This window comes from Sesamum indicum, linkage group LG12 (assembly GCF_026168435.1).
Source record: "Sesamum indicum cultivar Baizhima isolate 11 linkage group LG12, ASM2616843v1, whole genome shotgun sequence".
Classification (NCBI taxonomy): Eukaryota; Viridiplantae; Streptophyta; class Magnoliopsida; order Lamiales; family Pedaliaceae; genus Sesamum; species Sesamum indicum.
In genome coordinates, this window is record NC_142668.1 from 8,853,621 (window position 1) to 8,877,956 (window position 24,336).

The 24,336-nt window shown below is 34.9% G+C and overlaps 1 long non-coding RNA gene and 1 pseudogene across 2 annotated transcripts; one reads left to right on the plus strand and one right to left on the minus strand.

Moving 5' to 3' along the window:
* Window positions 1–2,264: 2,264 nt before the first annotated feature.
* LOC148784834 (uncharacterized) lies at window positions 2,265–4,521 on the minus strand. The gene is made up of 3 exons (XR_016063348.1): window positions 4,128–4,521; window positions 3,238–3,427; window positions 2,265–2,799 (listed from the first exon to the last, which is right to left on the minus strand). It is a non-coding gene; the product is annotated as an uncharacterized LOC148784834 (long non-coding RNA).
* Window positions 4,522–13,994: 9,473 nt separating this feature from the next.
* LOC105178608 (G2/mitotic-specific cyclin S13-7-like) lies at window positions 13,995–21,924 on the plus strand (annotated as a pseudogene). Its single transcript, XR_016063221.1, has 5 exons — window positions 13,995–14,189; window positions 14,274–14,454; window positions 14,642–14,947; window positions 15,609–15,739; window positions 21,427–21,924. The product of XR_016063221.1 is annotated as a G2/mitotic-specific cyclin S13-7-like (transcript).
* Window positions 21,925–24,336: the final 2,412 nt, after the last annotated feature.

Below are 24,336 nucleotides of genomic sequence, written 5' to 3' on the forward strand. Positions count from 1 at the left end.
TTATTTAACGAAATCTTCATATGAAATAATTTATGAGAAAAATTATATTTGCACAAGTGCATTTTACTTATTTAGAGCCCACAAATTGATTCCTCAATCTTCTGCTTTCCCTTTAATTTTCGAACAACCTCAGTATAAATCATAGGTGAAGCATTAGAAGGGGGAGTAACAGCATCATCAGCCAAGGGCTTGCCAACGAACTTTGCTAAAATTGCTGTTAGGTATTCAATCTGGATAAAAAAAAATATTTATAAAAAAGAATATAACATGCATACAGATAATATAACAAAGATAAAGCAAAATTTAGAAAAACCAAATAGGCATATATAAGAAATAATAAAATTAAATGGCTTCCTCATAAATTAAAACAATAACTATCAATTTGTTCGAAAATATAATTGTACATGCTAATGATTTGATCATAGAAAAATTTATAACATTATGAATTTAATATTTTTCTATAACTAATTGTAAGTTATATATTTACAACAAAATATATGTACATTGCACATGATACTTCTTTGTTAATGCATAAAATTGAAGGTAAGATCGGTTTAAGAGAAAACTTTTTGCAATATAAGTAAATACTATTTCATCATGGATTTACCTATTCCCTCAGTTGAGCATTCTCAACTCTTAAACAGTGCTCATTAGAAGACCTTGTTGCAATAGCAATGGCACGACCACATGCACGATAACATGCATTGCTAAGGGCTTCTCTGCACCTTATATTTTCAGCTCGAAGTTCGTTGTTCTCAGTATGAAAATGTGAGTTCTTATGGTGCTCATGCCATGTTTGTAAATAAATAAATTCATACAAAGTTTATTTTGATTACTTAATACATTCAAGGCCGAAAACCATTAGCCTCGTACTTAGTATCATATTACTTCTCTTCAAAAAACTTGAAGAGGCAGTTTCTTTCTTTTTTTTGAGAAAATATTTATAGCATGTAAACTATGTTTAATATGAATGCAAATGCCTTTCTTACCTTCAATTAGGTTCTCTTGTTTTGGAACCCAAATTTGACTTGCAATGGTTCTTCCCCATGTTGTACAATAATTCATAGGACCTCATTTTGTAGAAATTTCTTTTACAACAATTAAAAAAATAGGAAAAAACAAAGAGTAAATATGTGCAGGCGACCCTCCGTCTACCTCTACGATAGAGTCTAGTTTTGTGTATTTGAGTATATGCAATAAATCAATTATATACCCAATGTGTTCTAAAGAAAAAAAAAGGTAATGTTGGAAATTTAAAGAAAGCTAGATATTTTTCTGTGAGTGTTACAAAAATAGATTAATATTATAATCAAAATTACGTCAAAATTAGCTAATGAATTTATTTACTTTTAGTTGTGATTTTTATGCTCTTCTATCGTAAAGATAGAATAATACTAAATAATTTATTGAGTTTTCTTTAATAAGATTTACACTTCACGTGCAATATGCGAGCATTTTATTAGTATTTTAAAATAATAAGATGAATATGTCCAGTGAAATTTGAATTCCTCAAGCAATACTACTTTCATGTTAACATTAATCGAACATGAGCAAGAAAGTTTGAGTAACTAGTAAATTGAAAAATCATTTAACCTATCTAATTTCTCCCGCACTATTAACCATCACTCACACACACAAACACAATCACATCACATGCTCCTACAAGATATATTTTATTTTTAATTGATCATTGATCAATGTAAATAAATTATGGCAGGAATAGCACATCCTTTAATCATGCAATCAAAATTTTTTAACAAAATCTTCTAATGAAATAATTTATAAGAAAAATTATATGTTTACAATTGCATTTTACTAATTTTGAAGCTCCACAAATTTACTCTTCAATCTTCTGCTTTCCTTTTAATTTTCGAACTGCGTTAGTATCAATTGTTGCTGAAGCAGTAGAAGATGGAGTAACAGCATCATCCCCCAAGGGCTTGCCAACGAATTTCGCTAGATAATATAACAAAAATAAAGTAACATTTGAAGAAATTAACCAAATAGGCATTTATAAGAAAATAATAAAATTAATCGGCTTTCTCATAAATTAAAACAATTATCAATTTGTTTGAAAATATAATTGTACATACTAATAATTTGATCGTAGAAAAATATATAATATTATGAATTTAATATTTTCTATAGCTAATTGTAAGTTATATATTTACAATAAAGTATATGTTTCTGCAAGAGCATTGCACATGATATTTCTTTGATAATGAATAAAATTGAAGGAAAGATCGGTTTAAGATAAAATTTTTTGTAATAAAACTAAATACTATCTCTTCTTGGTTTTACCTGTTCTCGCAGTTGAGCATTCTCAACTCTCAAACAGTTCTCATTAGAAGACATTCCGGCAGCAGAAATGGCACGACCACATGCACGACAACGTGCATTGCTAAGGGCTTCTCTGCACCTCATATTTTCAGCTCGAAGTTCAGTTGTTCTCAGAACGAAAATGTGAGTTTTTATGGTGCTCATGCCATGTTTGTAAATAAATAAGTACATGCAAAGTTTATTTTTAATACTTAATACATTCAAGACAAAAAACTATTAGCCAAGTACTTTGTATCCTATTACATCTCCTCAAAAAACTTCAAGAGGTTGTCTTATGCTTTTTGAGAAAATATTTATCGTACGTAAAATATGTTTAATATGAATATAAATGCCTTTCTTACCTTCAATTGGGTTCGCTTGTTTTGGAACCAAAATTTGACTTGTAATGGTTCTAGCCCCAATTTATCACTGAGCTCTTTTCTCTGGTTGTTATTGGGATGTGGGTGCTGCTTGAAAAACCTACAACGAATGAGAATTATGTTAGAATTCTAAAAGATAATTTCGACAAGTAAATCATATCTTGAACCTGGTGATGAAAATAGTATTGCCAAAAAATGTTGGTGCAGAATTTAATTACATTATACTTAGTTGACAATAGTGGAATGCATAGTATTAAATAAATTAAACCAATTTCCAATACAACATACTCAACTTGGTTAATGAATTCCAATATTGGATCACAAAAAATTAAAGAAGAAGAATATAGTACAATTAAAGATGTAATATTGCATTGATTAAAAAATGACCATAAATAACAAAAATAAATATTCTTGTGTTCACAAACTAGAAACTGTGTTATTTCTATAATATAATAGATTTCTTAGAGCTTTTGTGAAAGAATTATATTTATATTAAAATTGGTTCTTTTATGGAACTTTAAGTTTATTAGAAACTTACGCTTCCATTTGTTCTGGAGTGTGGCGATGGTAGCGCTTTCTCTTCAACTCTTAATTGTTGATGGAATTGGTATCTAAATTTTCACTACTAGATTTATTGTTAATTCCATCATCTCACTTCCTCTGTGATTCATCACCTTCGGATGCATTTGAGTTCAAGTCGGGAAGCATATTTTCTTTGGCCTTTTTACCTACAGCACAATGAATTATGTTTCAGTTTATAAGAGCATGAAAAGATATTATTTAAGTGGCGTGCATTTTTAGAGCACTTAATGTTGTAGAAGAATAACTGAAAAATAAAAGCAATCCCTACCATGTATACATTTTAAAAAGGGGATAAATAATTGTCTGAAAAATTCTAACAAAAGGTTGTCATTAAAACATTTATGTTATACATATGTCGAAGTTCATATAAAGTTTGTTGTCAAAACTTTTTGCACATTATGTTTGTATGTTATTATCTACTCGATATATTAGGGATAAGATTAGAGGATATTGGATCAATAACTATAATTTATAAATCAATCAGATGTGAATTTTTCAAGGCATAGATTTTATAGTGGTCACATGTATGAATTATATTTTAAGAATTTCTAACACCAACAAGCCATACATTCTATATAAGAGGAATTTACTTTTTAAAAAAATACTTAGATACTTAATGCAAAAACTTGTATTTATTGATATCATTTTTCCTTCAAAGAGCCAATAAAGATTACATATCTATACTATATTTCTTATATAGAAATCTTGGCATTTTATACAAGTTTTCGACTGTCAACACAACACAAGAGTGGAGTGTGCATCTATGGATAAATGCATTTAACCAAGAAGAAATAAATTGAAGCAAAAGACAAATTTACTTTAAGAGATGAAAAAGTTTCTCGTAACCTTAAAATTCACGGTTGAGAACCACAAAGGTACTTCCTTCAATTTACCAAAGATGAAAAAGTTTCTCGTAACCTTAAAAGTCACGACTGAGATCCACAAAGGTGCTTCCTTCAATATATCAAAGATTAAGGATTAAGGTATGTCTTATTGAATAAACTCCTAGGTTTCTAATAAAAAAAGATATGATTAATAAGTTGATTGCAGAAGGTAAATAAACGAGAGTGAAAAACAAAAGTGAAACGAGAGAAAACACAATGAGAGGGTAGAAAAGAGTCCGATGGTGAGAACGAATGGAGAGAATTGATGCGAAGAAGTTGATACAATGGACGGAGAAATTGAAGACGAAGGAGAAAAATATGATGGAGGGGACTTAAAACGAGTTGTAAAGGCTAGTGAATTATCTGGAATAGAGCTGTAACATTCTCAGTTTGAGTATGAATATTGCTTTATAGACAACTGGATGAGTAATTTTCCACGAAGAGAAAAGATAAGGACAAAAAGAATCACGATATACATGAATTGGAAGCACAAAAATCATGACAATTCAGAATGTCTAAAAGAAAAAGAAATAAATTCAAATTGTCCTAATAAAGCTTTTTCCCATATCAGATTTGGAGAACCCTTGACGGTCATAAATGTCATTTATGGATGCAGTTAATACTTCGAAATTTAGTGCAGAACTTTTTCTAAGCATCCTATGGCAGTCACGAGCATTCAGACAACAACTTGTAATAATACACGAAATATAGTGTTTCCATGGTATGAAATAATGAATTTAATTATGATATTTCTCCAATATAAATTCTAGTGCTACAAATAAGATACTGAATAATGAATATTTATATTAAGATGCTTTATTTAAAATTTAAATATGGTCGAGAAAGTGTTGAAATTATTTAGAATAAGTTTAAATGATTGCCAAATCTCATATTTGTACGCGGCACAAAAGTTATTTTATAGTAAAGACTTATGTAATGGTCAAGTTAATAATTTGGAACAGTTTTTAGAAATTATAACGGTCTTTGTAATGGCACCACCTACCATGGCTTTTTTGGGCATTGCAAAATCTTTGTACGACTTGCTTGAAAGCCGTTACAATGTGTAACGACCTTATTAGCGTCCATGAGAAATCATTGCAAACTGATAGAATCCCATCCCGTTTCCAGGCAGAATCCTTCAACAACTTAGTAGCTCTATCGGGTGTGCTAATACGCTCGATATGAAATTCTTGAAGAAGGGGACTAGATGAAGAAGAGTCTCGCAGGATGCCATTTGGGGTGCAGCAGACGCTGAACAAAATGAGTGGCCTCCTTTCGTCCAAGGAGTGGCAGTCAACAGATGGCCATTTCGCAATCTGCGAAATAGTAGTCCAATTGCCGAAAATGCATTCGGAATGACAAAATTAAATGTGATATAATTAATACTAAAACGACCTTTGTAACACATATAGGTATGGTTTTCCTTCAACATAGAAGCGGTGTTTGGAATACTTTTTATAACTTTCATGTGTTATGTTGTAATGGTTGTTGTATCTAGCTTTGTCTTTCTTTTTTCTACAGTTTTTTGTAACGGCTTTTGTGACCCCCTGTGTATGATGGTTTTAGTTTGCAACTGCCTTTGTTACTGCTTTTTACACTGCTTTGGTAATGGCTTTTTGGATGGATTTTTTGAAATTTGATAACTATCTTTTACACGATTTTTGTAACGACTTTTTGATTATATGACAATTACACTTATTCCAAAAGCTATTACAAATGCAATGAAAAAAAAATTAATTTATATAATATTTAATTATATCTAATCTATTTTTAATATTTGTTTTTGTAAAAATGAATTATTTAACTATTGGACTGTGATGCTCCAGCAACAATGTGGTGGGCCTTGGAGTCAAGACTAAATACTCGGCACCTCTTCTGGCCGGCAGCTACTGATAGCCGCACCTATTTTTCATTCGGGGTCACCGAGTGTTGAGAGGACAATTGAGGTTCTTGATCACTGTTTTGCTGGTTCTAGCGTTCCTCCATCATCCTCAGGAACAACTGCTGTGAACAGATTAATGATTAAATTTTAGAAAAAGTAATTTGAAATTCAAAAATTAAATTCTTTTTTATACTTACCATGACCTCCACTGCTCTTGGGTCGATCTATTGGCCGTCCTCCTCCTTTTTGTAGCATTTCTCTAACACCTCCATCTGTTTGACGGGGTATCCAAGTTGTGTTTCCTATTCAAAAACCATTTAAAGAAAAGATCATAAATTTAAACAATTAAAATGAATTAATACTAGAGTTTAGAATACTTACCATCATACGCTTGTGGGCCCAAATGGAAGATGAACCTCATGGTCGACGGTAGCAGCTGCGCCGAGATCGGTTGTCCGGTTGACCTTATTCTAGGCCGACTGTGCCTGGAAGTCTGGCCTCGCCCAATACTTCAAAAGCTGGCGCTACATCTCCTCGGCCACCCACAGTGGTCGGGCCAACTGATTTTTGGATACGAATTGCTAAGGAGGCGAACATGATCCTATACCTTCAATAGATAGCAGAACTCAAAACGGAGTTTGATAGCTTGCAAATCATTCAAAATCCAAGAGAGGAGGAGAACATAAAGGCTGATTGCCTCTCTAATTTAGCCAGCGCTCTAGAGGACTGCCGAACGATGCGAATCACCATACAATACCTTGCTCAATCGAGGACCCAAATCTGCATCCAAGCTGTATTCTCCTCGGACGACTGGGAGACCCCCGTCAGCCCATGGTCGGAGGAGGGTCTCCTTCCAGGCAATAGGTGGGAGGGCCGCTAGGCACAATAACTAACGGGCAAGTGAAAGTCAACAACCGAATTCTTGTTCAAGGGATCAAAAGACGCTTAGAATGAGTCAGGAGAAATTGGATAGAAGAATTAACCAATGTCTTATGGGCATACCGCACGACCCTTAGGGGATCCACGGGAGTGAGCCGCTTTACCATGGTATATGGGACAGAAGCCATCATTCCTGCAGAGTTAGGGGTACCCTTTTATAAAATCATACATTTTTTAGAAAAAAATAATACAGAACTGCTAAGACAAAACCTGGACCTCACGAAGAATTGAGAGAAAATGCCTTCATTCAAACTCAAAGGTATAAAAACACTATGATCAACGCTCACAATAAGAAAGTAAAAACACGAAGCTCCAAGCACGTGACTTGGTATTACGAATGGTAGATACATAGAAGCCGATAGGAGAATTATCTCCCACCTGGGAGGTGCCTTTCGAGGTCACAGCCATAATAGGACAAGGTGCCTATGAATTAGAAGATCCTGAAGGACGACCATTTCCACGACCCTAGAATATTCATAACCTCGAAGATACTATTCATGATGAAGAATGCCCTCATCCTATAACATATGTTTCGTGCCGTACTTTTTAAATACTTTTGAAAGTCGTGGAGGGGAAGTTACGGGCAAGCTCCAATAACCGCCAGTGATGAGAGGGGCTTGTAACCTCTTTGGCGCTTGGCGAGGGCATTTATCACCTCCCAGCAATCGAGAAGGCTAGGCCTAGGCCTAGCCATCATTCCCTGACAAGGTGTCACAGGCATGCTCTTCTGTCTCTTAGCAAAATGTAATTCCCATGTATTTTTTGCCTATGTGACGTCTCAGGTTACACCTAACCTTCGACTAGTCTTCGCTCATATCGGAGTATGTCGACTGTCCATTCGTGTCCATGACACTAAAGCTCGCTAGCGCGACATCCGAATGCATTCCTGCGCGGCACTGCGTGCCCTTGCGCTCGCCTATTTGAAATGTCCATATTCGCCGAGGCTCTCGACACTCACACCTCAGCATCTCTTAACGGCCGACCCCGACTAGCTAGTATGCCGTCATGTGTCTGCCCATAATTTTGACCTGCCGACGCAGTCATCAATGGCAAGGAGCATCCTCGCTCCGCCTCGGCATTACGATGCTACTCATGCGCCCGCAACGCCCATCCCATGCCCAACGCTCACTCGGTGCATTTTAGGCGCACGCCATCGTCGTGGCCGCCTTCTATGTCAGCATATCGAATGGGCATCGGACTTATGATGCGGTCCTACTCGTGCGAGACATGGAAGGCGGCCATGATGAAGGCGTGTGCCTAGGATGCCCCAAGTGAGCGTTGGGCTTGAGATGGGCGTTGCCAGGGCATGCGTAGCTCCGTAATACCAAGGCGGAGCGAGGATGCTCCTTGCCATTGAGAAATGCATCGGCAGGTTCCGAGATTGTGTACGAGACGCTAAGGCGTGAGTGCCGAGAGCCTCGGTGAGTATGGGCATCTTGAATAGACGAGCGCAAGGCACGCGGTGCCGTGCAGGGATGCGTTCAGATGTCGCGCTAGCGAGCTTCAATGTCGAGAACATGTGACGGACTGTCGGTATATTCTGATATGTGCGAAGGCTGGTCGAAGGTTAGGCGTAACCTAAGACGCCGCACGGGCGAAAAATTACATTCCGCTGCCAGACAAAAGAGCACGCCCGTGAAATAAGGGCAGAAAACACGCTACACGAAGTATGGGTAAACAAAAGAACACATTCTGGCTGGAAAAAATAGACGAGGAGGGATCCCTCCAATTGACAGAGGGATTCCCCCTATATCAAAGGGGGCAAAGGCTTATACTCTAAGAAGGAATTGAAGGCGCCCCTCCTCCTTAGAGTGGGGGGGGGGACTGACTGATGGGTATAGCCCAGCATAACTCGGCCTAACAATGAAGTAAGAAGTCCAAACGTCCATCTACGCAGGCCCACAACGAGGAAAGGAGTGCAGGGCACACGACCTAGCAAGCTCGGCCCAAATCACTTGTAGACGGCCTAATCCTCACGTACATGTCGGTCCTTGAAGCTTGCGTGGCACACACGTGAGCCCTCCACGTAGGGCCCCCTCTACAGACAAGGAGCGGCTGGGCAGGAAGACCCCCCAAGAACTAGGGCTTTAACACCCTGCAGACTCTCTACTGGCAAACGTAATTTGTTCCCATTTTCGAGCATCGTTTTATCCTTTGACATTTTTATACTATAAATTATTACTCTTCAGATCTAATACTATCATGGGCGTTGGAGTGCTAATATTTTATTTTGCAGGTTCTCTTAATAACTTTCGCATCATTAGTCCAAATTTGACATCAGGATCTCGGAATTTGGGCTCGTGCTAAAATTGAACACGTCAGTTTATTGACCACTTTTTGATGTAAAATATGGCCATGGAATGATGTTTTTTTTTTGTTAATTTAGTCCAAAAAATATATAAAAAAATATCAAATTGGTGCTCATATTGTGTGGAAAAAGTATTATTACTTCCCACAGAAAACACTGGTTCTTGATGTTTATTCAAGGTATGCTCTTCTTGATGGCTAACAACATGTTAATTGAATTTAACGTGAGAAAAATGATTGTTGTTACTTTTTCTTTAAACAAAAATTACATTAGGGACTAATAAGTTTAGGAACAAATATTAGAAACTAAAGAAATTTAATATGACTATTTTTCAGATTTATCCTTTTTGTTTTTCTAATTAATATGGCAACAATATTTTGTTTAGAAGAAATATATTATTTTAAGTAATTTATACATTTTTCAAAAATATTTTTTTGCCTAATTAGCTGTAGGAGCCAATCAAAATCTCAAATTAAATAAAAACCCTAAAACAACAATTAAAGGACTTTCATAGATTAATTAGTTTATATGTTTAATATTTTGGAAACCCCATTGTTAATATAAATTCCAAATTAAAAAAAAACTAATTAAAATATGGTTTTGATGATCAAAAAGAAAAAGTTGCTTTTAAATAACAAGTCATCCCATCGATCACAATCACATCGCATCATTTGAGAGTGAGACAATATGTCTATCTCAAACTTCTCACCTGAAGCTGATAACGATACTATATATTTTATATTATTTGCAGATGAGGAAACGAGTAATTATAAGCCTAAAAAGCTTTCACTAATAAAGCGCCTTTCCAAAATAAAAAATATGAACTCATATACAATTAAAATGGACAATATCTCATACAAAGAGACATCAATCACATTTTGCGCTATAACATTTCAATTGTTTTTTTTTTTTTGTGTATTAAAACAAAAAAAAAAAAAGCGGCATCTTATAATCAATTCATGGACAAATACGCATGTAGTCCTATTAATTCCTTGACCATAGTTCATATAGGGGCTCGTTGGGTTCGAGTCATTATGTATGATAGATAATTATATTGTGCATAAAAAAATATTGGCTCAAATATGCCCAAGCGGTTCAAAAGGAAGAAAGAAATGAGATGCCCATATTATCATAGGAGGCTCAAGTCATGAGATGCCAAGAATACTTGATAGGCGGCATTGGAGGGGCGTCCCTAAGAAAATAGATTGGCAGGCGGCCTTGGGGGGTCCCCCAAAAAACAGACTGGCAAACAGAGGAGGCTGAATAGATCCTCCTACTCGGACCATGCTGGAAGTCTAATAAATATTCGGCCCAAAAGGCCCACAAATATGGCATCACACTCTCCTACATGACATTTCATCACATGGAAGGAGTCCTTCCCTAAGCAAAGACATGTTGTTGTGAGCTAATCAATTGAAGATAAGACCAAGTCAAGCCTTATACACACGAATTTTGGCCCTTTCTTACGAGGATAAAGGAGGTGTGAAGAGTCCCAGTAGAGGGGGTGCCCCCTCTATATATATAGGCTCAGTCCCTCTACGAGGACACCCTCTAGAATTTGAATGATTACTTTCTATTCTTTCTTTAGTATTCGAATTGGGGGACACCCTCCAGAATTTGAATGATTACTTTCTATTCTTCCTTTAGTATTCGAATTGCACTTGGAGCACAATTTTTTCTACGAATTTCTTCTCGATTTCTCATTATGATTTATTGTTACAATTACTTATTCCTAAACCTGAAACTAACTTAGGTGTCGGAGTGTTAACGCCTTTTTTGCAGGTTCCCTCTATCAGGATTTGCATTCGTTTGGATCAAAATTTTGAGCATAATTTATATTCATTGGGCCCATACTTTTTTGGACACATCAATAATATTAGAGTTGAGCATTAATATTGAATTCAATTTTATGAAGAGATGGAATAGACTATCACATTGATTATTTTCTCTACCATCAACTTCTCTTTACTTTTATAATAATTTAATAGTGAAATATATTAAAAAAAATTACTTCATATTTTGGGTAGATTTCGAAAAATATTTGAGTTTTGATTAGTATTAAATTTCAATAATAGAACTTCTGTCATATTTTTGTAATTTTTTAAAAAAATTAAACACTCGCTCTCTTATTATTATTAGTGAATGCCCTATTATGAACTTTTGCCTTATATGAATGTGGAGAAAAAAAGAAATATTCTATAAGAATTTTTATTTAAAAAATTGTATTTCAACAAATTGACTAGACATTCCATTTTATCTTATATTGGGGTAATAAAGTAATTTAGTAATAGTATTTATCAATTTGTCCAAATCTCTAGTAAACACAAATGAGTAACTGTCATACATATAATCAAAAGATTTTTTCTTTTCGATAGGATAACCAAAAGAATTTTGAAACCATTAAACGACTTACAAATAAATCAATCACCAACTAATTCACAACATAATCATAAATTCACTATTTGGCTTATTTATTCCATAAAATAAAGTAAACATGGCTTAAGAATATGTTGTACTTTAACCATTTAGGTGAATTTCTAGTGAAAATTTTAAAAGTAAAACTATGAATATATGAGTTGTGAAATATAATCATTTAGTTGAACCATTAAATATATAAAATATTGTAAAATTAAGTGCTTATGACCTTATATTTTTATTTTTATTTTATTTTTATAGAAACTTACAATACCCTAAATTTTTTTATTTTAAATTTTTCGAGGTAGCATCTCCGAATTTTAGATTTTGTTTTCAAATTAGTTTATTAACCACTTTTGGATGAAAAATATGGCTATGATTTGAAGTTTCTTTCTGTCAATTTAGTCCCAAAACTATAAAAAAAAAATATCAAATTGGTCCTCGTATTTTGTGGAAAAGTACTGTAACTTCCCACAAAAAAATACTAGTGAAAATTTAAAGTGAAAAAAATGACTGTTGTTACATTTTTTTTTAAAACAAAAATTACATTAGGGTCTAATAAGATTAGAAACAAATATTAAAAATTAAAGAAATTTAAAAGGACTATTTTTCAAAAACAAAAGAAATGATTTTCCATAATTCTCCCTTCCAACGGCTAGTAAAGGTTTACACACTCATAAGGTTGAACCAGAAACCCGATCAGAACCATCCATTCTCAGTGATCCAACCGATCCTATTCAAATCTGGAAATATGACCGTTAACGCCAGAGAGGCGTCCCGCCACTTCGCCCACATTTTATATACGACGCTCTTCCACCTTTACTCGGTCTCCTCTTCATCACTATTTTCTGATAAGAAAGAGGGAATTCTGAGAGAGAGAAGGGAGGGGCTGTTTGTGAATTGTGGCGATTGAAAACCCATAAGAAAAGGTGAGGCGAACAGCGGTGATCTCCTGGTGTTTCTGTCGTCTTTCTTGGAGGGGTTTCCGAAATCGACGATCAAGAAGAAGGGTTGGAGAAAGAAGAGGAATCAGGTTCGGTGATGGCTTCTACAGCTGTAGTTCCGGAGCAAGTTAGAGGTAGAACTGAGGATTAATGCTTATCTTTGAATGATATATGTTAGCACACCCACTATAATTTTATTTCAATATTTTATTTGTTTGTGTAATCTTTTTGGGCTCTCTGATCCATTTTTTGTTAGAATTTAAGGGTGCTTCAGTGTGATTCTTGAAAGGATTCTAGTGGGGTTTCTTTTCTTTACAGTGCAAAGACTATCTTGCGGGTTACTGAATTTTGTTTGTTTATTCCATTGCCTATTCAGTTCTTGTTTAGAATCTTGAAGAGAGATTTCTGGGTTTTTTCTGTTCATCAGTTTTGATCCATTTCTGGGTTTTTGGGCTCTCTGATCCATTTTTTGTTAGAATTTAAGGGTGTTTCAGTGTGATTCTTGAAGGGATCCAAGTGGGGTTTCTTTTCTTTACAATGCAAAGACTATCTTGCGGGTTGCAGAATTTTGTTTGTTTATTCCATTGTTTATTCAGTTCTTGTTTAGTATCTTGAAGAGAGATTTCTGGGTTTTTTCTGTTCATCAGGTTTGATCAATGCTTAAGAGTTCATAGGTTCAGCTTTCTTTCCATGTAGTTCGCCGAAATTTAAATTGAGGTTTATGCATGAATTTCCTGTAATGGTTCTTTATCCGATGATATTAATTCGTACCAGGCATTTCGTTAATTATTCTTGAATTTGCTGTGTATATACTTGTTTTGTGATCCTTACCGCAAGAACAGAGTTCAAGAATTCTGTTTGGGCTATCAACATTCCCTTTCTTGATAATTTTCTTCTCCTGGGGAATTGTTGACTTCCTGGGATTCTTCTGTGTTCCGATCTGAATTATTACAAGATACAATGTTTAGTTTCATTTGATGCATAATTACTCCTTGGGACTTCTGTTTCTTGGATTTGCTTTGATGTTATCCCTCTCTTGATATTGATTTATTCTCTTACCAGGGACATTTTAACTTGAATTCTTGACAACTTGTCCCATTTTAGCAGCAAAGTTATGATTAGTCTTCTTGTGTTTGATCAGTTGGAGGAGGGAAGCAAAAGAACGGTCACGCCAAAGGCAGAAATCAGTTAATATAGTGGATCGGTTCCTTTGGGTGAAAACTGTTCCAAGAAGGGAACTTCAATTGGTCGGATTAGCTCGATGCTAATTGCTTGCAAATATGAAGAGATATGGGCGCTTGAGGTATATATGCTGTTAAATATTGGCTCGATCAAACGTGAAATAAAGTTAAACAAGTCTTCGATCTTTCTCGAGTCAACGACTTCATAGCTATATCGGACAATGCTTATGTCAGAGAGCAAGTGCTTCTCATGGAGAAAGCAATTCTTGGGAAACTAGAGTGGTATCTAACAGTTCCAACTCCATACGTCTTTCTCGTTCGATACGTTAAAGCTTCTCTTCCATCTGATAAAGAGGTATTGTATGGTTGTTGCATATGTAATTTCCAGTTGAAGTAGTTGAATGTGAGTGGTTTATTCATTTATTTGTCGACCGTGCAGATGGAGAACATGACATTTTTCTTTGCCGAACTTGGTTTAATGAACTACTCTGCCTTCAACTGTATTGTCCCTCCATGCTTGCTGCTTCTGCTTTATACACTGCACGTTGCACTCTTAACCGGATTCCCCTATGGACTGAAACTCTGAAGCACCATACCGGCTAGTCTGAGGATCAGCTGATGTACGTAAATTGATCCAAATAACTATAGACACCACACACCCCGTAAGTTATTACAAGAGAAGAATCCCTCGATTTAGGAATATCAACTACTGCAACTAAATTTTTCAGGAACGTCGGTGTAATTATTCCTTATTACATTTTTGTTACAGTTTATATACTAAAACTCCTGTCTGTATTGATGTAACAGGGAGTGTGCAAGGCTTTTGTTGAGCTTCCACTCCGGTGCTGGAGAAAACAAGCTGAAAGCAGTTTCGAGAAAATACTCGAACCCGGAAAGGGGTGCTGTTGCTTTGTTTCCACCGGCAAGAAGCCTTCTCCCCGATCTGCTGCTGATGTTGCAAAGACAACAAAAGGTGTGTCCGTGTCCCCTTTGAGTTGTTCAGACAAGACAGATCCTCAATTTGCTCAACCATTTGCGGAGTTGGACCATTTTTGGAAGATATCTCATACAACTTATGACGACCATATGGATCTCCACCCAAACCATTTACGAGTAAGTCCTCTTTGAACTCTTGAGTTTGCTCAGATTGATAATCCTCCTCTAAACTCTTGGTACAATGCAAGTAACAAAGTTAAAACAATACTTTCATAAAAAAACTTAAATAACACTAACAATTACAGTTGCTTGATCAGCTTGAATCCCTTTCCCACAAGATCGAGATTCAAAAAACATCTAATTCTATAGTATCTTTTCCTTGCTGTTGCATTAGAAATTTATTGAAAATTGAAGATAAAAAAATATTAATTCATATTTATTCTTCAACAGTGCTTTGCCTTTAAGAGCGGAAATGGGGTCTGCCCAGTACGATGAGGATACTTCTTTTTAGCTCTACTCTCTGCATTTCGCACTGCTTGTTTCTACAAAAATATATGAAAAGTTATTTATACACACTATCTGAAAGAGAATTTAAAAAGCAAAATGTATACAAAAAATTATTAACCTGCACTTCATCATGCTTCCAATATTGTACAAGAATCAACCACTAATCCAACTTACTGTCAATTATCAGTTTGAGATTATTATTAGGTTGTCAATTATCTCTTTCTGCTCTCAGGCCAACTTACTTATGTTGGGATTTTGTATTTTCTGAGGATTGAATTGTCAAGTTTGGTAGAAATGCATTTTGATTTGTTCATGATTCCTTCGTTTAAAGCCGAAAAAGGAGGGCTGTAATTGGAATCAGTCCGGACGAAGACAAAAGCTGCAAGAGTGGACGGAAACTAAGGGAAGGATCATCAAAGAAGCCCAATAACTTCGCTTCCGTGCAAGATCTATTCAATAAAAGTAAGTTTATCTAAACGTTCATTAATAGAAGTACTTACTTCGTTTACCCTTCGTGGGGAATTGTCGTTTCTACTACTGAATTATTGATTATTAGCCGCCATGGTTGCGATTAGTGCGTGTGCTTCGACATGAGTTTTGTCATACAAAGCACCTTCACTAGCCGCATCCACCAAGCTTCTATTCGCCTCAGACAATCCTTCATAGAAATATTGAATTGGAAGATGGTTGGGAATTTGGTGATGGGGGCAACTCTTCACCAATTGCTTAAATCTCCCCCAATACTCATAAAATCTTTCACTAGAGAATTGGAGTATTCTACTTATTTCCTTTCGTATGCTTGTAGTCCTTAAAGCGGGGAAGTAGTTCTCAAAATCAACATTTAAATTAGGTTATTCAATGCAGAGTTGGTTATTGATTTAAGTCAAGGAAAGTCATCTCTTTGATCGTTCCTTTCGGATTTTGAGCCTTGACTTCGTTTTTAGAGTCGCTAGACGTGGGCACGTCTAACTTAGAATATGCTGCTGGTTTGGAAGAAGTAGAAACCTCTTCCTTTGTGTTGCTTGTTCTTTTTAGAGTCTACGAGTGGTCTTTTCGATCTCCAGGTCGAATTCAAGTTCACCTGTACGAGAAGAACGTGGCATAAAATCAAGTAATAAGAAAAAAATATTAATTTAATGACACCAATCCCCTTCAATAGGGCCAAAATTTGATGGGTGTCGAATTCACCAAAAATAATTTCTACGAACACTTTTGTAGAAGTGTGAGTAGGGTCGAATCCACAAAGATTGATTTTAAATTAATTTCTTCAAAAAATAAAAATAATTGGGAGGGGGGTAATAAAAATAAAAACTAAAGAGCTAATAAAATTAGAAGAAGTAAATAATATAAGAGAAAAGTATTCCAGTTTAATTTCACGGTCGATTATAGATGCAAAGATAACAACATGATTGATAAATTGATTATGATTATTGGTAAGACCTAACGACCTCACCTTTCCTTACCTTGTGAATAGTCAAAGAACGTCCGTTGACTAAATCCCCAATCAGTAAACAACTTTGGGAACATACTCAAGATTTTTAATTTACCGACAGCATTAAGAACTACAAAGGCCCAATTCTAATCAATAAATTCCTACTAGGATTTATTTAAGTTAGATTGTGCATTCCCCACAACATAATCAAAAACTTCTATATAATCCATTATGATATGTTACCACTAGTTATTAAACTAAACAAACAATTACAAATTTGCAATTTTAAATGGTCAGGCAAATATTCTTGACAATGAATAACGGTACTTATCATTCATAAATCCGATTATTCGTAATAAAAGCACAGAAAACAACACAAATACCACTATGAACAAAAGTAGAAAACATAAATTAGATGTCACAACTTGTTGGATTTAAGCATTCACCAAGTCTTCAACCGGAGTGAGAGAACTAGCTAGACAAGCATGGAAGAATGCACGAAAAGCAAAATAAGAAAATATCATAAAAATGTAGAAAAATAGAGAGACGAGAATTCAAGCTCTGAAATTTTCAAGAGTTCAAAAGTTGACTCTTAAAGTGAATTACATCACATATATACACTAATTAGATACCTAATTCTACTAGGATTAAAGATAGATTCCTAATTAAACTAAAAGACTAATGGAAATAAAATTATAATCCTAGTTAAACTCCTCATTCATCAAAAGGTAGTCCAAGCAGCTCCAAATTCTTGCCAAAAATCGTTTTTGAGTCTTGTCCGAATTTTCATTTTAGCTCTTTTCCTCATGTTCCATTTTATTTGTCCTAATGCTGAAAAATAATATTTAATTAGGAGTAGTTTTGGACACAAAAATAGATCAAAATATCACATGAAATAAACACAAAATGGGATCCTATCAGGCCCCCTTCAAAAAACAGCACACTGAATTTAGGGACAAGAAGGCGCCCTTCACAGGATCCAAGCCGTTTATATCGCTCTCATGGTGCCTATCACCCAGGTACTCATAGCGGTTGAAGGAAAAGTTCTGCTCACCCGCACCCGGTCATGGAGAGAGCAACCTTAGCCCCTAAAATCCGACAAGTTCTGCCGTTTTCATAATGATTATGGCCACACTACTGAAGAATGCCGACATTTAAAGAATGAGATAAAAGATTCATCCAAAACAGGTACCTCCTGGAGTACGTCTGTTGGGAAAGGGCTTGGAAAACAAGGCCCTACATCAAGCAAGAAACAAACAAAGAAAAAGAGGTGAAGGTTTCCCTCTGGAGCCTTCATTCAATGAAGAACGCAAAACCATCCTTGAAGGGAGATAGGAAGCCAACGACCCTCTGTGACGTCCATAGAATTTTGTACGTAATTAGAAGACTAATTGGTAATTATTAGGAATTTAAATTTTATTAGTAAATAAATTATAGATTTAATTTGAGATATAATAAAACTTAGACGGGTTAAATTGGAGTTCGCTATAATATTTGGGGGCAAATTATATTTATTTAAGAAAATTAGAAAGGACGTAATAGTAATTATTAAAAAGAATTTAAAGAAAAAAAAAGGAAAAAAGGGTCGGCAGTGGCATATTACACAAACAAAACACACACACTGACGCGCATAATTGCGGAGGAAACAGAGGTACCGATTTTAGATTTTACTCTTTAATAATTTATATAATTATATTATTTAATTAATCCTTTTATTAAATATAGTTTACATTGAGCGATGTACTATTTAATCGGAGTATTTTATGATTTTGGCTATTTAAATTAGTGTCGAATTAAGTATCACATTTGGTATAAAAATGATATAGTTGGTTAATTAAATTATTAAATCTATTATATTTAATTATTATTATAGCAAATTTACACAATTCTACGGAATGATTAACCAAATATGTAATTCTATGTATTGTTGCTTAATTAAATTGTATAGCAACGATAAATTGATAGAAAATTTATAGAAATATTTTGAAAATTATATTTAATAAATGGTATGTTAATAAAGAGGAAAAACGAAGATTTGTACTTCGATAGAAATGGAATATTGAAGAATTATTAGAAATTGTACGAATAATATTTAATATTATATTTAAAAGAAATTACGATATTCTCGATATATTAATTGTATGTGGTATAACTCATTATAGGATACGGGGTGAAGTGAAAGGACTGATAATTAGCGATTGAGTAGAAAGAAACGTTGTAAGGTCGAGGTATGTAAATAATTAGTATTATCTATATATGTCGCCTTTATTTGTGGTATTACTGTTATATATAATTTTTGGTTCATGCTGACTTTGATTTATCTGAAAATATATATGAGTGGTGAATGATGTAATTTGATTGACGATAATGTGTACATAGAATGAGAAAGTATGTTGAAATATTATGTTTGTTGTTCGATGTGTTGTGAGTGTCTGAGAATGAGAATGTATTGATATATGGTTTTACGTTACTAGTTGCTTACAAGAATGGTGATATGTGGAAATGAGGGAGTGGTGGAAATTGAATATAATTGTGGTGTGAATACCCCTTGATGTGTTGAAAAGCCTATAAGGCGAAAAGAAAGTGCTATATGTGAAATGAAACAGCTATGTGCGAAAAAAAAATGCTATATGCAAAATGAGATTGATGAGCCGGCTGTCAAGGGGATTCACTTAAATTTATATAACGGTGAGATTGAGTTGGCAGGAAAAACATAATATCACCTTTTGGTAAGCAAACTAGAAAAAATGGAGTTTGATTGATTGTCATATTATGAGATAGTCATGTGGTGTAATGAAGCTGATTATGTTGGAATTAAATTGACTACATTCCATGCGTGTTGCTTTTTCCTCTTGTTTGGGCTGTATTTGATATGCATATATAGATAGGGCTGATTATTTACTTACTGAGTGGCAGACTCATTTCCCTGCTGACATTTTCTTTTAGGAATAGACTTTGAGGTGTCTGACTATTGAATAATAGGTCCACGCGCTATACTCAGGCAAGTGGGTCTAGTATGCAGTTTTCTCCTCTTTGTCAGTTAGAGTACAAATCACATTTTGTTTGTACAGAGAGAATATAAGCGTACAGGGATTACTATAAGTATGACGTTTAGGGTAGATATAGCCCTTGTAGCGAAGGGGGTGCTACACGCTCCCTAAAAAGGGATCATACAGATGATCATAGGCGAACCACATGGAGGTGATTCCCATCACACTAGAAAGGCACATGACATGATCATAAAAGAAGTCTGGGATGTTGATGCCATGGAAGATCCCCTCCTCATTCAATTTGGAAGGGCTTAACGTTTGGGTCCTCAAAACCTCCACAACGATGCTCTAGTTATCACCGTACTGTTGGTAACTACGAAGTGGAATGCATCTTCATAGATTCCGGTAGTTCCGGGGACATATTGTTTGGGGAAACTTATGACCAAATGCAGCTAGGGGATACCAGCTAGAAATTGTGAATGCCTCCCTCTACGGGTTTGCAGGAGAGGTAGTCCATCGTAGTGGGGTAGTTTCCCTCCCTCTAACTTTGGGTAGTGGGCCTACTCGAATAACATGCTTACTAAAATTTTTCGTAGTGGATACCCCTTCGGATTATAATGTCATCTTAGGGAGGCCCACTCTCAACGCCTTACAAGCTGTGATATCCATCTATCACATGAAAATTAAATTTTCTACTTTAGTAGGGGTAGGGGAAGTATGAGGAGGTCCCCTCTAATCTCGCAAATGCTATGTGGAAGTTGTACGCAAAGGACAAAAGAGAAGTAGGGATATGGATCCCACAGCACAACCATCCCAAGTTGAGTTCTAAAACACAATTACTAGACCCGTTCCACATTCCATGTCACATTGGTAAGGAAAGTCATTGGAACTCAGATTTGAACACTATAGTAGATGTAGGAACGGTCACAAACTAGTCGTTCCTACGCCCGTTGCAGAAAATGTCTCAAACTGATAGTTTGAAAATGTATTCTTAAATGAGATACAAATTGGAACAGTTCCTTAGAATTATTTGCTATGTGTTACTGGGACGATGCCAAATAATCTTCAACGGCTACATTTCAACGGTCGGATAACAGTTCCAAAAACTGTGACAATGGTCGTTCCTGAATTAGGAATTAGGAATTAACAGCTACTTATGTGTTCCTATTCCTGTTCCAATTTGCCTATATATATGTGTTTCTCTCTTTCTATTTAATCTCTCTATCTTCGTTAATCTTTCTTATTCTCTCTGTATTCTCTCTCTACTTAGAAAATTAAATTTGAAAGTTATACTTCTATAACTTTGAAACTTAAGTTTGAACTTGCATTATCAACATTAGTTTTTGTTGCTTCTCTTGATGATCTCTTACATAATTTCTTTTCGACCACTGGTAATTCCTCATCAACTCCTTCCATAGTCCAATTTTCATAAGTTGTGCATATTGCTTATAATTATTATTGGACAACATTAATTATGAAAATGGAACTATGGTCGAAGTTGATGAGGAATTATCAGTAGTTGAAAAAAAATTATGTAAGAGATCATCCAGAGAAGTGGCGAAAAACAATGTCGATAGTTCAAGTTCAAACATACTTTTTTAAACTATGAGAGCATGAAGGTAATTAGTTTTAAACTATTTTTTTAACTAATATGTAATCTAATTGTTTACATTCGAGCTATAATGGTTTTTCCACTTTGGTATCTAAAGTTTTGTTTTTTGTACTAGGGCTTGAAGACATAATTAAAAGGAAAGGGAAGGTCGCAAGGAAGTATCTGGGAAAGAAGGAACCAAGAGAGGCAGATCGCACCTAGAGGAAGCAGATCGTAGATGAGTAGTAGGGCTAAAGTCAAATCCTCCCATATTTATAGCTGTTAGAACATGAGAAAGAGCGCCAAAATCTAGTGCTAGATGTTAAGGATACCAAGAGGATCTAAGGGCTCAGATCGAATGAACTATTCGACTTCTCTTAGTGTGCTAAGCACACTAAGAAGAAGTGGGAGAATAATAATGGGTATAGTCCTAATTTTATCTGGAAAAGACTATTTACCCTTCAAGGGCTTCAGAATTACAATTTTACCCTGAAGACCCGTGTACTTTTTATGGATTCTGGTCGCTACTTGGGTCGGGTCCAGCGACACGCCTCCAATAACCCGGGACACGTGGCGGATGGTTATTAGACAACAGGACCCCCTCATACACTATAAATACTCTATGTTCAGTGCATTTATAGTATGCCATTTTTATTCACCCCCTTTTATTTAGATTGCTTTGGCTCGCTAGTTCATTGGCAACCTACTTAGTCGCGACCTTGATACAAAATATTGATTCAAACATCGGAAAGTCTTAGTTGGGGGCTATCTCAACAAACCTAACGATCTGTTTCTCTTTTCTCAGGGCCCTTACATCAGTTTGGGAGAGGTAGCAATCTTGAACCACCTGGAAGATTATTTTATCTGATTGGGGAAGTCACGTGGATTTCGACCCGGATCATTCAGTAACAAAACTTTTGTTACCATTGTAGTTGAAAAGCTATTTTGTCGTGTTCGCAACAAAAGTTCCCTATCAAAATCCTTATGCATTTTCTATATTTCAAGCATGATGTATATAAAGCTACTTGTTCAATAGGATAGGAAATGAACACAATAGTAACACAACATGTGCTGATTATGCAGCATAATTTTGTTGTTCAATTGAAAACCCCATATGAAATTACGATTTGATATTGTTATTTAAACGAAAAGGGAAAAACAGAAGAAAGAAAAGATAAAACAAGCACTGCTTTCAAGTACTTTTTCCTTCATGATGCATTGTTACTATGGTTTCCCAGCATCTGTAGTTTCGTAACTGCCCTTTCCTTTGCCGAGGATTCTCTTACAACTTGCGGCAACTCCCAGATCCATTGGATGCGGAATAGAAGAAGAGGGAGTGTCTTCAGAGTTTGTGAAGGGCTTACCCACATACTTTGCTGCTATTGATGAAATGCGATCAATCTATAACAAAGGAAAAGGTGAAAATAACAAAAAATTACTAGTTTCAACAGCGAAAGGCAAAAAGATTCGACACCCGCTACAAAAAATATAACAATTAATCATTACTAATGATCACGATTAGTCATAAGGGTTAGTTATACTTAGATCTGTTCTAAAAATGCTAAATTACACTTTTCTTATAAAAATTTTGAAATTACAATTACATCCCCTTTGAAAGTTCTCGATTTACACCTGATCCTCTTCTGTTAGAATTTGGACAAAAAATATCGACATAAGCCAGAAAAAGACAAATTTTTAATTTTGCCCCTCATTAAATATTCGCATATGTATTTTTGTAGTTGTAAAGGAATAAATGTATATATTTATATAATTATGGAGTGAGATTATGTTCATTATATTTTTTACTTCATAAGTATAAAATTAACACATGAAAACGTAAAATGAGGTGTAAAATTAAAAACTTATTCAATTTTTTTTTTTCCTAACATCAGCATTTTTTGCCCAAATCCTAACAAAATCGAATCAGGTATAAACAATTAATTTTTCGAGGGAGTGCAAGCATAATTTCAAAATTTCTTTTGGGAAAAGTATAATTTGACACTTTTAGAGGGGGTCTGGGTGTAATTAACCCTAATAATAAATAGCCGTAGTAAATAATCATTGACCACAGCCACGCAACGACTGTTGGTCATGGTTTTTGTGAGGGTGGCTAAAACATTCAGCCATAACAAATATTTTTACTACGACTCTTAGCTATTGCAAATGATTTTTTCACGGTGGAAAAACTAATTTTTTGCATCAATTTTATTTAACTATGATTAATAGTAGTTATTTTAACACGATTTTCATTCATAGCCAATAATATTATAGCTAATAGTAATTCTCTTTTTAGTGAATGCAAAACACAAAAGATGGTGTGTTGGAATGCGTTACCTCTTCTCTTAGCCGTGCATTCTCTATTCTCAAATGACGTTCGTCATGGGACATATCTCCAATAGTAGCCATGCCACCACAAGCAGGGCAACATGCATTGTTGAGAGCCTCTCTGTACCTCATGTTTTCCGCTCGAAGTTTTTCATTTTCAGCTCGAAGATGTGAGTTCTCTTGACGCTCATGCTTTGACTGCATGTAAATTAAATCATGCAAATTTACTTTAAATAGTAAGACCAGATGAATATAAAAACAAAATATTAACAAAAAACAACAATTAAGCAGTGGATTCTTTATTTAGTAAGTTAGATTGTTTTCGAATTTTATTTATTAATTAATCCCACTATTTTCAACCTTTTCTCTATTGACTAAGCTGCAATTTCTGTTTAGCTTGACTAGAATTTGATAAATTAGGTAAAAATTCAATAATATCAATGGGAAGTTCCAATATTTAATATGTTTTTTGGGCTAAATCACACAAAATCCTATACAAATGACAAGTTTTATTTAAATTGCGTGAAACCCACTTGGAACTTTCCGCCCAAAATTTAAAATTTGAAACACACTCTCCAGGTTCTGGTCAAATTTCATTGTCATGAAGTTAAGGGTGGAGGCTAACATTTGGATAATGAATAGATGAAAGGATAAAACTTGCAAATAAATTGTGTTAAATAATTATTATTAATCACAGTTAAATAAAATTGATATAAATACT